Consider the following 12,954-nt stretch of genomic DNA (forward strand, 5'->3'; position numbering starts at 1 on the left):
GTAAAATAATGAAATTAGAACACTCCCTAACACCATATACAAAAATAAACTCCTAATGGATTAAAGACCTAAACGTAAGACTGGACACTATAAAACTGTTAGAGGAAAACATAGGAAGAACACTCTTTGACATAAATCACAGCAAGATCTTTTTTCACCCACCTCCTAGACTAATGAAAATAAAAACAAAAATAAACAAATGGGACCTAATGAAATGTAAAAGCTTTTGCACGGGAAAGGAATCTATAAACAAGATGAAAAGACAACCCTCAGAATGGGAGAAACTATTTGCAAACGAATCAATAGACAAAGGATTAATCTCCAAAATATATAAACAGCTCATGCAGCTTAATATTTAAAAAATAAACAACCCAATCAAACAATGGGCAGAGACCTAAATAGACATTTCACCAAAGAAGACATAGATGGCCAAGAGGCACGTGAAAAGCTGCTCAACATCACTAATTATCAGAGAAATGCAAATCAAAACTACAATGAGGTATCACCTCACACCAGTCAGAATGGGCATCTTCAGAAAATCTATAAACAACAAACGCTGGAGAGGGTGTGGAGAAAAGGGAACCCTACTGCACTGTTGGTGGGAATGTAAATTGATACAGCCACTATGGAGAACAGTATAGAGGTTCCTTAAAAATCTAAAAATAGAATTACCATATGATCCAGCAATCCCACTACTGGGCATATAACCAGAGAAAACCGTAATTCCAAAAGACACATGCACTCCAATGTTCACTGCAGCACTACTTACAATAGCCAGGTCATGGAAGCAAGCTAAATGTCCACTGACAGACAAACGGATAAAGAAGATGTGGTGCATTTATACAATGGAATATTACTCTGCAATAAAAAGGAACGAAATTGGGTCATTTGTAGAGACACGGATGGACCCAGAAATAGTCATAAAGAGTGAAGTAAGTCAGAAAAACAAACATCATATATTAACACATACATGTGGAATCTAGAAAAATGGTACAGATGAACCAGTTTGAAAGGTAGAAATAGAGACACAGATGTAGAGAACAAACATATGGACAGCAAGGGGGGAAAGTGGGGTGGGGATGGTGGCAGAAGGATGAATTGGGAGATTGGGATTGGCTTATATACACTAATATGTAAAAAAGAGATAACTAATAAAAACCTGAAGAGAAAAAAAAAAGAGTACATAGAAACTATATGAGGACTTCTAAGTAAAATAAAAGTACTTGTGCTTAAGCGTGTGCATTCTGCAACATCTGTTCCAGTTCCATGAATAATGCTTATTTTCTAGTTATTGTTTAGGTCATAAAGTTTCCAATGAGAAAAAAAATGATTAGAGAAATTACGCAGAGGACAGACCTAACCAAGTAACATCAAAACTGGCAACTGTTGGAAAACGGGGAACTAATATATGTTATTGGCAGTTTTCCTTGCATAGGGGTGATTAAGAGAACAATCATGTGATGCAACTAGTGCTGATCATTTCAGAGCTCCTGGAAAAAATAGTCACCCTAAGAAAACGAGCAAAGACCCTGAGATAACAGTTCACTTTTACATTACTTATATTTTACTTACAACATTGCATGCTCATGTCTTTAGAATAATAAGATATCGTGATAACTTACACTGTGATTTTAATTTTCAAGAATTCAAGAGCAAAGACAGGGAAAGTAGAAGTTCATTTCACAAAACTTAGTGTGTAAAGCTCAGTGGAGCAGTCATGTCTAATACAGATGGAAATCTTTTTGTTTTTTAAAAAATAAATTTATTCATTTATTTTTATTTTTGGCTGCGTTGACTCTTTGTTGCTGTGCACGCATTTTCTCTAGTTGCAGCGAGCAGGGACTACTCTTCGTTGTGGTGCATGGGCTTCTCATTGTGGTGGCTTCTCTTGTTGCGGAGCACGGGCTCTAGGTGCATATGTTCAGTAGTTGTGGCTCACAGGCTCGAGAGAGCAGGCTCAGTAGTTGTGGCGCATGGTCTTAGTTGCTCCGTGGCATGTGGGATCTTCCCGGACCAGGGACTGAACCTGCGTCCTCTGCATTGGCAGGCAGATACATAACCACTGCGCCACCAGGGAAGTCCCGGGAAATCTTTTCCGACAGAGCGATTTCATGTTAACAAGAGAACAGATTATATAAATAAGACATGAAGGTAAACCCCCAAGCTCTGTGTTATCACAATAGTCTTCCTTCTCCAGAAAATATCTTTCAGAAGAGCAAAAACAGTTTCTGGACTTTAATACCCTTCACCAGCATGGTTCAGATCTTTTCAATAACTATTGAACATCTATCATTTATTGTGATACAACATGCTGGGCATACAAAGATGAATCATGATTGATACAGATCCATATGAAATACACGGTTTTAATTGGGAGCCAAATAGGAAATACTTTAACATGGCAAGTACCTTACTTTGTAGGAGCTGAGAAGATAGGAAGAGCCTAGAGAGAGAGGAGTCAGAGCTTCTAGGAGTATGTGTCTTTAAGAATATAGAAATGGTGACGGCTAAAACAATATTCCTAAAAGGTAGGGAGTAGAATATCAGATAGAGAGCGTGTGGTATTGCGGAAGGACCATAAAGTGCAAGAGATGATAGGTGATGAGGCAGAATTAAGTGGAGATAAGAGGGGGAGATGGGCTTCCCTGGTGGTACAGTGGTTGAGAGTCCGCCTGCTGATGCAGGGGTCACGGGTTCGTGCAGGGGTCACGGGTTTGTGCCCCGGTCCGGGAAGATCCCACGAGCGGCAGAGTGGCTGGGCCTGTGAGCCATGGCCGCTGAGCCTGCAAGTCCGGAGCCTGTGCTCCGCAACAGGGAGGCCACAACAGTGAGAGGCCCGCATACTGCAAAAAAAAAAAAAAAAAAGAGGGGCAGGCTGTGGCTGGCCTTGCAGATCAGGCTAAGGAGACTAAATGTATTCTGTACAACAAACAATATGTGTCCAATATGAGTAATATAAAGGGATTCCTCGAAAAGGAAAAAAAAATTCCCACAAACTTCCCTAAAATTAACTGAAATTATTTTTATTATGTTATTTAAACAGCTACTAACATAAACTTAGGCCATTATACATGCCTTAGTACATATGTAAATCTAAACAAATTTATAAATTTTCTCATGACTTTTTTCTTTAGTTTGTAAAGGGGTCTGTGATGTCAACTGGCTGGGAATTTACCCCCATCCAATTGCAAACACGACATTTTCACTAAATCCATCTTGGTCTCTCCTCATTTGTTGCTGACAGTTAAATCTGTTATATTTGGCACCAACACCAATGCAAATGCAAATGTCTTCAACTGAAGCTAAGAAGCAGTATTCAGTTGTAAAATGCAACTGAAACTAAGAAGCAGTATTCATGGGTAGCTAGAAATACCCATCTTCCTGGCTACCCATGATCATATATTTTAGATTATCTTCACAATGAAAACTCAAGAATTTAGACATTCTTATTGAGATAGTGATTAAGAGAAAAAGCATCTTAATGCCTCCTAAATTTCTGGCTTATGTGATTAGATGGAAGACTATGCCACCATTTCCAAATGTGTCACCTCTACGATCTTAGAATTCTGAAATTCCCAGAGAAGAATATGGTGTCCCATTCTACATCTTCCTCTCTCTTTGGACTGAATCTCTTCTTTTTTGGTGCTCATTGTGAATTCCTGATTCTTGACCCCTTCCAATTCTCCCCAGTCCACCATTTACAGGCTTTACTTGCCTACTCTATTTCAACTATTCATTCAGCACCCCAGAATTTCTTGCCAATCTTTAGGGCTGAGTAGTATCATCCATTTGCTCTCTGTGCTCTTATAAAGATGCTGTCAAGCAATGCTAGAAATATTATGAAACCATATTAATTTGGTCCATTATAACATCACTCTAACCTCACTATTATTCTACCCTCCTTCTCTTTTCCCTGAATTCCTATCACATTGTATTTACCACTCCAAATCCCCTCCAGTCTCCTTATATTAAATCCTACTGCTCCACAATGCCACCTGAGATAAATACCCAATAGCTATACTTTTACACTATAAAGAAAACTGAAATAGTCAATGGCGATCTTCTAAGATCTCACTGTTCCCACATTAAAAGTTCTTACATCTCCCTTCTTTTTTCTCTTTTTGGTTTGGGAGAAGAAATGTCCCACCATTCCGAAACTAATTCCTAATGACTTATTACACAAATGCCTTCTACTTTTCTATATTTATGCTTCAATATTTTACCCTATGCATCAGCCAACCTGAACTACTCACTAGTTCAATTCTTATCCTGGCATCTCTTGTAATGTTGCTCCCTCCTGCTATAATGCTTTCCCTATACCTCTGCCTAGACCGCACCCCCGCCCCAACAAAAATTCTTTCCATTCCTCTACATCCTAAAAACTACATAAAACACAAAAATATTTATTGACACTACCTTCCACATATAGTATTTCCCGCTTTTCCTTTACATTTTATTATAAAAATGTTCAAACATATAGCAAAGTTGAAAGACTTTTACCGTGAATACCTATGTATCCATCATCTAGAATATATTATTAACATGTTATTACTTGCTTGGCATATATAGCTATCTACCCTTTATCCATCATTCCTTTATCCATCCATTAATCCAGCTACTTTAAAAAGTACCAAAAAAGTAAGGCTGTAGAAATTAGTATAGATAATTAGTAAATTATCTCCCTAAATACTTCAGCATGTGTATCATTAATTAGAGTTCAATATTTGTTTAGTTTTCTTTTGATGCAAAACTTACATACTATGAAATGCAAGGAACTTAAATGTACATTCACTGTGTTTTAACTAATGCATAAACCTGTGTAACCCAAACCTCTATCAATATTTAGAACCTACCATCACTACAGAAAGTTCCTTCACGTCGCTTTCTACTCAACTCCCACACCCCCATCGTAAAAGCAACCACTACTGTTTTTTTTTTCACCATAAATAAGATGTGGCTATTTAAAAATTTCATGTAAGTGGAATTCTAGAGTATACCCTTATTATGTGAAAGCCTTTTTCTGTAAGCAAGATGTTCATGAGATTCATTCATATAGCTGTAGGTATCAGTGGTTTGTCCTTTTAATTGCTGAGTGGCTATTTCCTTGTATGGCGATATCATTATTTATCCATTCCTCTACTGATGAACACCTGGGCTGTTTCCAGTTTTCAACTATTAAGAATAAAGCTGTTATGAACATTCTGGTATGAGTCTTTTCAGAACATATGTTTTCATTTCTCTTAGGCAAACACTAGGAACAGAATTTCTGGGCAGACGTATATTTACTTTTATAAGAAATTGACGAACATTTCCCCAAAGTAACTGTACTAATTTATATCTCCACCAATAATGAGTTCCCATTGCTCTGCATTCTCACCAACATTTGATGATGTGTTTTGTTTTGTTTTGTTTTCATTTAGCCACTGATTGGTGTAACATTCCCCCTTTCTGAAAATAAATGGCAATGTGTTTGCACCTTTCCTCTTATCCTGTGCGGAATTAGTTATATTTGCACTTGATTTGCCCCATTAGACTATATACACGTCTTGAAGTTACAAATTGTTAGTCCCCTTCCCCCTACAATGTTTATAGCAGAGTGCTTTGCACATGCCAAAACAATAAATGTCAGTTTAATTTAACTGATTATTAAAATTTATTTGTCCTCCCCATTCTGGATAAGCAACGGCGAAAATAAAATCTAAAAGGCACATATGTGAAATGAGGTTACACACAATCAAGGGTTGGTAACAATCTTCCAATTTTATCGTAGTCCTCTGCTAAAATACGAAACAACCCTAAAACCATTTATTATGCTGTTTTTCCTATAATAGTGTCATATCTAGACACATACATATAAAAACATACAGAAACAGAACATAAGCTCCATGTAAACTCCACAAGCAAAGGAATTTTTGCCTGCTTTGTTCATTGATGTATCCTAGTGTCTAGAATAGTGCCTACCAGGTAATAGGCACACAAATATTTGTTGAATAAATACACATACATGTTTCTACAAATGTGCCTTTAAATCAATAGCAGTGAACTTAAAACAATGAACAACAAAGCTTCTTACAGTTATAGCTTTAACAGCTTTAAACCCTAATACCCATGAATATATCCTTTTATAAATAGTTAAGTTTCTGTCTGGGATTTTAAAATATTTTCCAAAGTGAATCTTTACACAATCTGGAATGGTAATTATCTTTAACTTAAGTATACAAGTTAGGGAAGCATACACACTGAATTTTACAGAAAGAAGGTGGCTCCTGAATAGCCTCCGCAGATGTACCAAATCAAGCCGGCAATCAATGATATAGTATAGGATTGTCCACTTAACTAAAAATCTTAATTTAACTATTCAACCTGTATGCCTATGCACCAAATAAATTAGGGAGAGCAATTTCATAATGTCCACTTCTATTCAAAGCCCGAAGATGAAGTCTTTGAAATTGGTCATTGTGAAGACAATTCTTCATACCATTAAACATTTCCTGAATATCTAGCAATCAGTATTCTATGTACTATGCTAGGTGCTCACTACAAAGACAAAATTAAGGAACTTATATTTTAGTGGAATAGGCAGTCAAGTAAATAAACAATTACAGAACTGTTACAGAAATATGCAAGAGTTCAAGGACAACACTCAAGACGGCTCTAGATTGGGAACAAGTCAGGATAAGCTTCTTGGCAGAAGTAGCTGCTTGAGATACCTAATCACATGAAGCAGAAAAATAGAGGTCATCTTCTGAAGTGAAAACTCACTAGTAATCATGCTCAAGAGTCAGTTTTCTATACAGCAATTGATCCTGTTCAGGAGGGTTCCTATAGTTTTTGAAGAACAGTTGAAAGCTATTTGGATTGTTGACATGACAGTTGAAGGGCATTTGATTTGTTCTCAGTTCTTAATGATTATAAATAAAGTCATTATAAAATCTGCATACGAGTTTTTGTGTGACCAAATGTTTTCACTTCTCTTGCAGAGGCAAAAAACTTGCTTTAACTTGCTCCTCACTTTTTGGAGTCATTACAAGAAAAAAAAAAAAAAAAAAAAACAGTTCTTGGTGTACTCTGATGCTTTTGCAAAAATGTTCTTATAAAAGGGTTTCATCTTCAAGGAATTCATGGAAAAGACTCTGACAAGTACAGATTTCTGGTAACTGACTATACTGATGAACTGAATGAATAAGCATTTTCAGAACTCTAATGGAAAACTGATGAATTCATAAAAGTGCTAACAAAAGATCAAGATAAAAAAAAATTAATTACATGGGACTGAGTGAACTGATGAGGATGATTATAATTTTTGTAACTTTGTTTGAATAATAATAATAAAAAATCCCACAAGGACTCAGAGGCAAAAAATATACAAATCAATTTTCACTGCAAAGTAAAGGAGCTGTTACAGTGGAGGATTACTGGACTGAATGTCAATATTATGACATAGTATGAGTGTGTTTCATGTTTGGTAATTGCAATCATTGTTGCTTTTGTTGTGGTCACCCATTTACAATGCTTGGTGTCAGTTTAATCTCTTGTAAAAATAAAAATACAGTGTGTGTGTGTGTGTGTGTGTGTGTGAAGAAAAAAAAGAAATACTTCTATTTCACCATAAGAACAATGTTTGATAAAGTTTTTGGTGGCTATTAAGAAGGTCCCTTCTGGGCTTTCCTGGTGGCGCAGTGGTTGAGTGTCCGCCTGCCGATGCAGGGGACGTGGGTTTGTGCCCCGGTCCGGGAAGCCCATGAGCCATGTCCGCTGAGCCTGCACATCTGGAGCCTGTGCTCCGCAACGGAAGAGACTACAACAGTGAGAGGCCCGCGTACTGCGCAAAAAAAAAAAAAAAAAAAGAAAGAATTTCTATTTGATAAGATTTTTGAAGTACCTAATGCTTTTTTAATCAAAAGATTTATGTCTCTATTTTGTTCATTATGTACTTTTTCTACCTTTTCTTAATGTGATTTATTATGTTGGTAGATATTCCAGTATTGAATTTTCCTTGCCTTTGTGAGATAAATCTTACACGGTTCATCATGTATTACGATTTTAAACATTATTTGATTCAGTTTGTTAAAAAAATTTTATTCAACATTTTTACATCTCTTTTTATGAATGAGTTTGGCCTGAAATGTTTCCTTCTGTATTATCCTTGTTTGATTTTGGAATCAAAATTTTGGAAGCCTCATAAGTTGATGAGTTTTATTCCTTTTTCTCTTGTTCAAAACCTTTTGAGGGCTTCCCTGGTGGTGCAGTAGTTCAGAAGCTGCCTGCCGGTGCAGGGGACACGGGTTCGAGCCCTGGTATGGGAGGATCCCACATGCCGCGGAACAACTAGGCCTGTGAGCTACAACTACTGAGCCTGCGTGTCTGAAGCCTGTGCTCTGCACCGCGATGAAGAGTGGCCCCCGCTTGCCACAACTAGAGAAAGCCCTCGCACAGAAATGAAAACCCAACACAGCCAAAAAATAAAAAAATATAAAAGTAAATAAATTTAAAAACAAACAAACAAAAAACACCCCAAAACCTTTTGAATAAGATTGAAATTATTTATTCTTGAGGGTTTGGTAGAATATGCTTATAAGACAATCTGCCCCAGGGATTCACCCACCCCCAGAATGGGTTTTAACCACTGATTTAATTACTTTAACAATTAGTGTATGTTCTATTTTGCTTGGGTCAGTTTTTATAGGTTTTGCTAACAAATTGTTCATTTTATTTAGACTTTCAATTTTGTGATTATAAAATTTCATCCTCTCTTCTTATCTAATACATACATTTAAGACTAGAAATGCCCCCTGGAACAGTTTCCAGAACTTTTGATTTGTAGTGTTCGCATTGTCAAAAACATTTTCATTTTAAATTATTTTATTTAAAAATATTTTGTTTTTTCAGCTATACTGAGATATGATCGACAAATAAAATTGTAATATTTAATATATGTATACATTGTAAAAAAGAAAAAAAAAGCATAGGACAATTGCATAGCTCTCTTAAAGGTAAATACTACCAAGCAGTAATAATAACAGCTATTTACTATCTGAATCTGCCAAAAAAGAAAGACAGTGAGAAAGAGAAAAAGAAGCAAAGTAAAAATTGGATTTAAATCCAAAGAGAAGCTACTGAATTTTAAAATTAAATCATTCAACAATTACTGAGAATTCACTATGAGTCAAGCACTATGATAAATGCTTGGGCTTCACTGGTAGATAAATAAATAAATAAATGCATAATTACACCCTAAAAGAAGAGATATGAAAGAACAGGGTGGTAACAGGGAAAGATACGTTTGAGGAGAATAAGACAGGGAATCAGCAAAGGTTTGCTTCAGAAAGTCACAAAGCTTAATGAATAAGTTAGCCAAAGGGTAGAGAGACTGTTTGAGACGAAGGGAAAATGCACAGGGACTAGCGGTATGAAAAAGCTTAGATAATTAAAGGTGTGAAGGAAGTGCAGCTAGAATATTGATGAGCAAAGGGAAGAGACTACAAAAGTCAGCTGATCCTGATAGGTCTAGTTAGATTTGGGATCTTTTTCCCTAACAACTTTGTTCAACTTAGATAGAGTGTCATCTACTTTATACTCATGATAATTCCTCTAAGAGAGATATAAAATTCAAAGTGGATTTCAAGTCTATAATTAGTGTTCTCTATCGAAAAACACATTTCCTCTGAGCTTCAGCTGTTACTGATAATATCAATACCAATGTTTAGAAACACTGACATTTCCTCTTAAGCCCTTTTATTAGTATTGCATTTTATACATCATTTTTATATAGTATTTCATCTAATCCTCACAGCTGGTCCAATTTTTCTAGCAAATGCTAGGTTTTTGAAATCTTTGATTCCTAAATTGAAAAAAAAAAGAAGTATGAGATTCTTATTCTAAATTATAAAATTCAATTCAACAAGCATTTATTTACCTGATACAAAAAAAACAGTTTTCGGGGCTTCCCTGGTGGCGCAGTGGTTAAGAATCCACCTGCCAATGCAGGGGACACGGGTTCAATCCCTGGTCCGGGAAGATCCCACATACCGCGGAGCAACTAAGCCTGTGTGCCACAACTACTGAGCCTGCGCTCTAGAGCCCACAAGCCAAAACTACTGAAGCCTGCCGCCTAGAGCCCATGCTCCACAACAAGAGAAGCCTCCACGACGAGAAGCCCACGCACCACAACGAAGAGGAGCCCCCCTCGCCACAACTAGAGAAAGCCCGCGCACAGTAACGAAGACCCAACACAGTCAAAAATAAATAAAATAAAAAATAAATTTATTTAAAAAAAGACAGCTTTCAGAGGTAAAATATGGAGGTTGAACTTTTAAAGTAACTTACTCTTTTTTTGAAAGCTTTGCTTCCATGCTGTTAACCTTATAAAGTAATTTTTAACCGGTTCTACCAAAGTATCAGTCAAGCAGAACTTAAATTTTTGTATTATTCTAAATACCACAGTGTGGACCTTGATAATTTAAGTCCACTGGACCTTGATAATTTAAGTCCATATCTTGTTTTCCAGTTTCATGTGTATATGCTGTATTTTATCCTTTTTGCTATTACAGTTAATCCTTCAAGAAAATGAAGGTAAATATAAATACGATCATGAATTCACAGCTCTTCAAAAGAATGTGTGTGAAACCACACTACACAACTATTACTGTCTAGCTGACACACTTTCTCCTCTACTCAGTAACTCTGCCTTTCCACCCACACATTAGATTTTCTCCCCTGAAAATCTGCTGGTGTATATCATCTACAAGCAGGAAAGTACCTTTATGTAAAAGTTCTTCCCTTTCGTCCCAATTCTGCTAGAAAGAATAAAATGATTCCATTTATATGTAGTGCTTAATTAAACAGAGTAAATGTTCTAAATGACTAAAGTCATAACAGATACATTCATTATGGACCCACAACTAGACATAAACTCAAAGGCAGGTACTTTCTATTTGTCCTCCAACACCTAGCGAAAGGTCTGAAACAGCAGTTATGCAAATATTAGCTCCCTTTCCCCTTTGGTAGGAAAGGCTGTACTAGGTACTTTCATTTACATTACCTCATTTCATCTTCCCAGAACCCTGCTACAGAATATTATTATCCTTACTTAGCAGACTCTGAAGGGGAAAGGACTCCAATTGTAGAAGTTCTTCCTTCTATATTTTACTAGCTCTCTATTTTTTCAAAACCTACACCACTCTACAATATAACATTTTATTAAGCAATTGGCTGTTTAATAAACTTGAAAATATCTGCAGACTTCACTTGCTTCATACTCAGCTTTTTGAAAGGCAAATAGCTCTAGATACTTAAAAGGGCCAAATAAAAAGTGTGGTATAGATGTAAAGCAGAAAGCAAGGTGAAAAAAGAACTATTGTTTAATTCTTCAAGACACATTGAAGCATCTTCACTTTACTTGAAGTGAATACCAAGACCACCCAAGTTTAAACACAAATACAACAACATTTCCAAAACCTAAAATAGCAAAAATTCATGTTTGAAAATCCACTTTAACACGTTATGCTGTAATTCAATTCACAGATGGCTTGGCTAATCTTTCTTCCAGCTGCCATGTTACCAAAATAATCTTTCTTCACTAATTCTATTCATGTTTTACTACAGCTATTATATTCCTGCTTGGTATACTTAAAACCCATCAAACAATTTTTACAGGTCATTCTGCAAATTTCTATGTAAATATTCTAACAAAATAAAATTGAAAAGCCCACTAATCTAAAGATAGCACCACTAGAGCTTAATAATATACACTAATGGTAACAACAGTTGAGTGCTGGAATGTATCAACAGTACAATTGAGAGTATATAAAAAATACACACAAACACAGACATACACCTATGCAAGGTAGAGGGACTGCAAGGAAATTCATTAACATAGAGTAAAGGGACTACCTTTTTTTCCTTTTCTCTCTCTCTCTCTGTTTTCTTCTTTTTTCAGTATTTCCAAGTTCTCTATAGGGCTTATGTATAACAAAATTAAAAAGAAAAAAAACTAAAAAAAGTGAACATTTAGCAAATATCAATAGAAAAAATCAGATGGCTTTTCATTGCTTATTGTATATAAGACTGATTATACTTCATAAATGATCTAAGTTTATTTTTATTCATGCATAATTCAATTTTAAAATGTATTTCATTAATATGTAAATATAGGTTAAAATAATTCTCTGGCTCCTCTCACTCAAGGTCTCTAAAGTATATTAGTACAGGAGAGAGGCAGGTTGGAGGAGTGTAGCTGCCATCTAGAAGGCAGCCCTTGTGAAAAAGATAACAAAGAGAAGTAAAATGCCTTTTGATAAACTTCCCAATTACCCTAAGAAATTAAGACAAGTCCTAATGCTTTTCTTAGTTCTATTGGAACTCATTGCTCATGATTCTTCATTTATGATAAACATACTTTAGCTTTCAAAGGCAGCTAACAACATAAAATTTACCTTCAAAATTGGAGGGAAAAATTATGAGTGTCCAAAGATACTCAGCCTGTACTAACAAAAAAGATCATCAAGTTTACAATAAAAATTTTAAAGTATAGAATATTTCCTTGGGAGGAGATGAAAACAAGAAATTGGTAAATAGAGCAAGCACCTTTATTCTACTACTGTCTACTTTCACTAATGGCAGACTTAACCTCATTTTATTACTGTATATAAAAATAAATCTATTTTCTTTAAAAATTGGAAGACTGCTATACTCTATGGTGTATTGATTAATAAGGGTTCATAGCATTTTAAAGGGAGTGATCTCCACTATTAGCCTCAGGAGCAATCAGACTACTTGCTACAGTAAATATCTGAAAGAATAGAAGGCTTCTTCATATAAATGGGTCTCTGGGACTGGAAATGTTTAGTTAGGATACTAACTCATAATTCATTTCTCCTATATAAAGCTTTCTTTAAACAATGTTAAATTTTACAGTGTCTTGCAGAGTAAAGAGTAGAATCTTTCCTAAAATTT

General features: G+C 35.7%; 1 protein-coding gene across 2 annotated transcripts in view; it reads right to left on the reverse strand.

The window, feature by feature from the left end:
• The window catches only part of PPP1R12A (protein phosphatase 1 regulatory subunit 12A), a 149,685-nt gene that overhangs the window by 114,371 nt on the left and 22,360 nt on the right, over window positions 1-12,954 (reverse strand). The window lies entirely within an intron of this gene.

Source organism: Delphinus delphis, chromosome 11 (genome assembly GCF_949987515.2).
Source record: "Delphinus delphis chromosome 11, mDelDel1.2, whole genome shotgun sequence".
Classification (NCBI taxonomy): domain Eukaryota; kingdom Metazoa; phylum Chordata; class Mammalia; order Artiodactyla; family Delphinidae; genus Delphinus; species Delphinus delphis.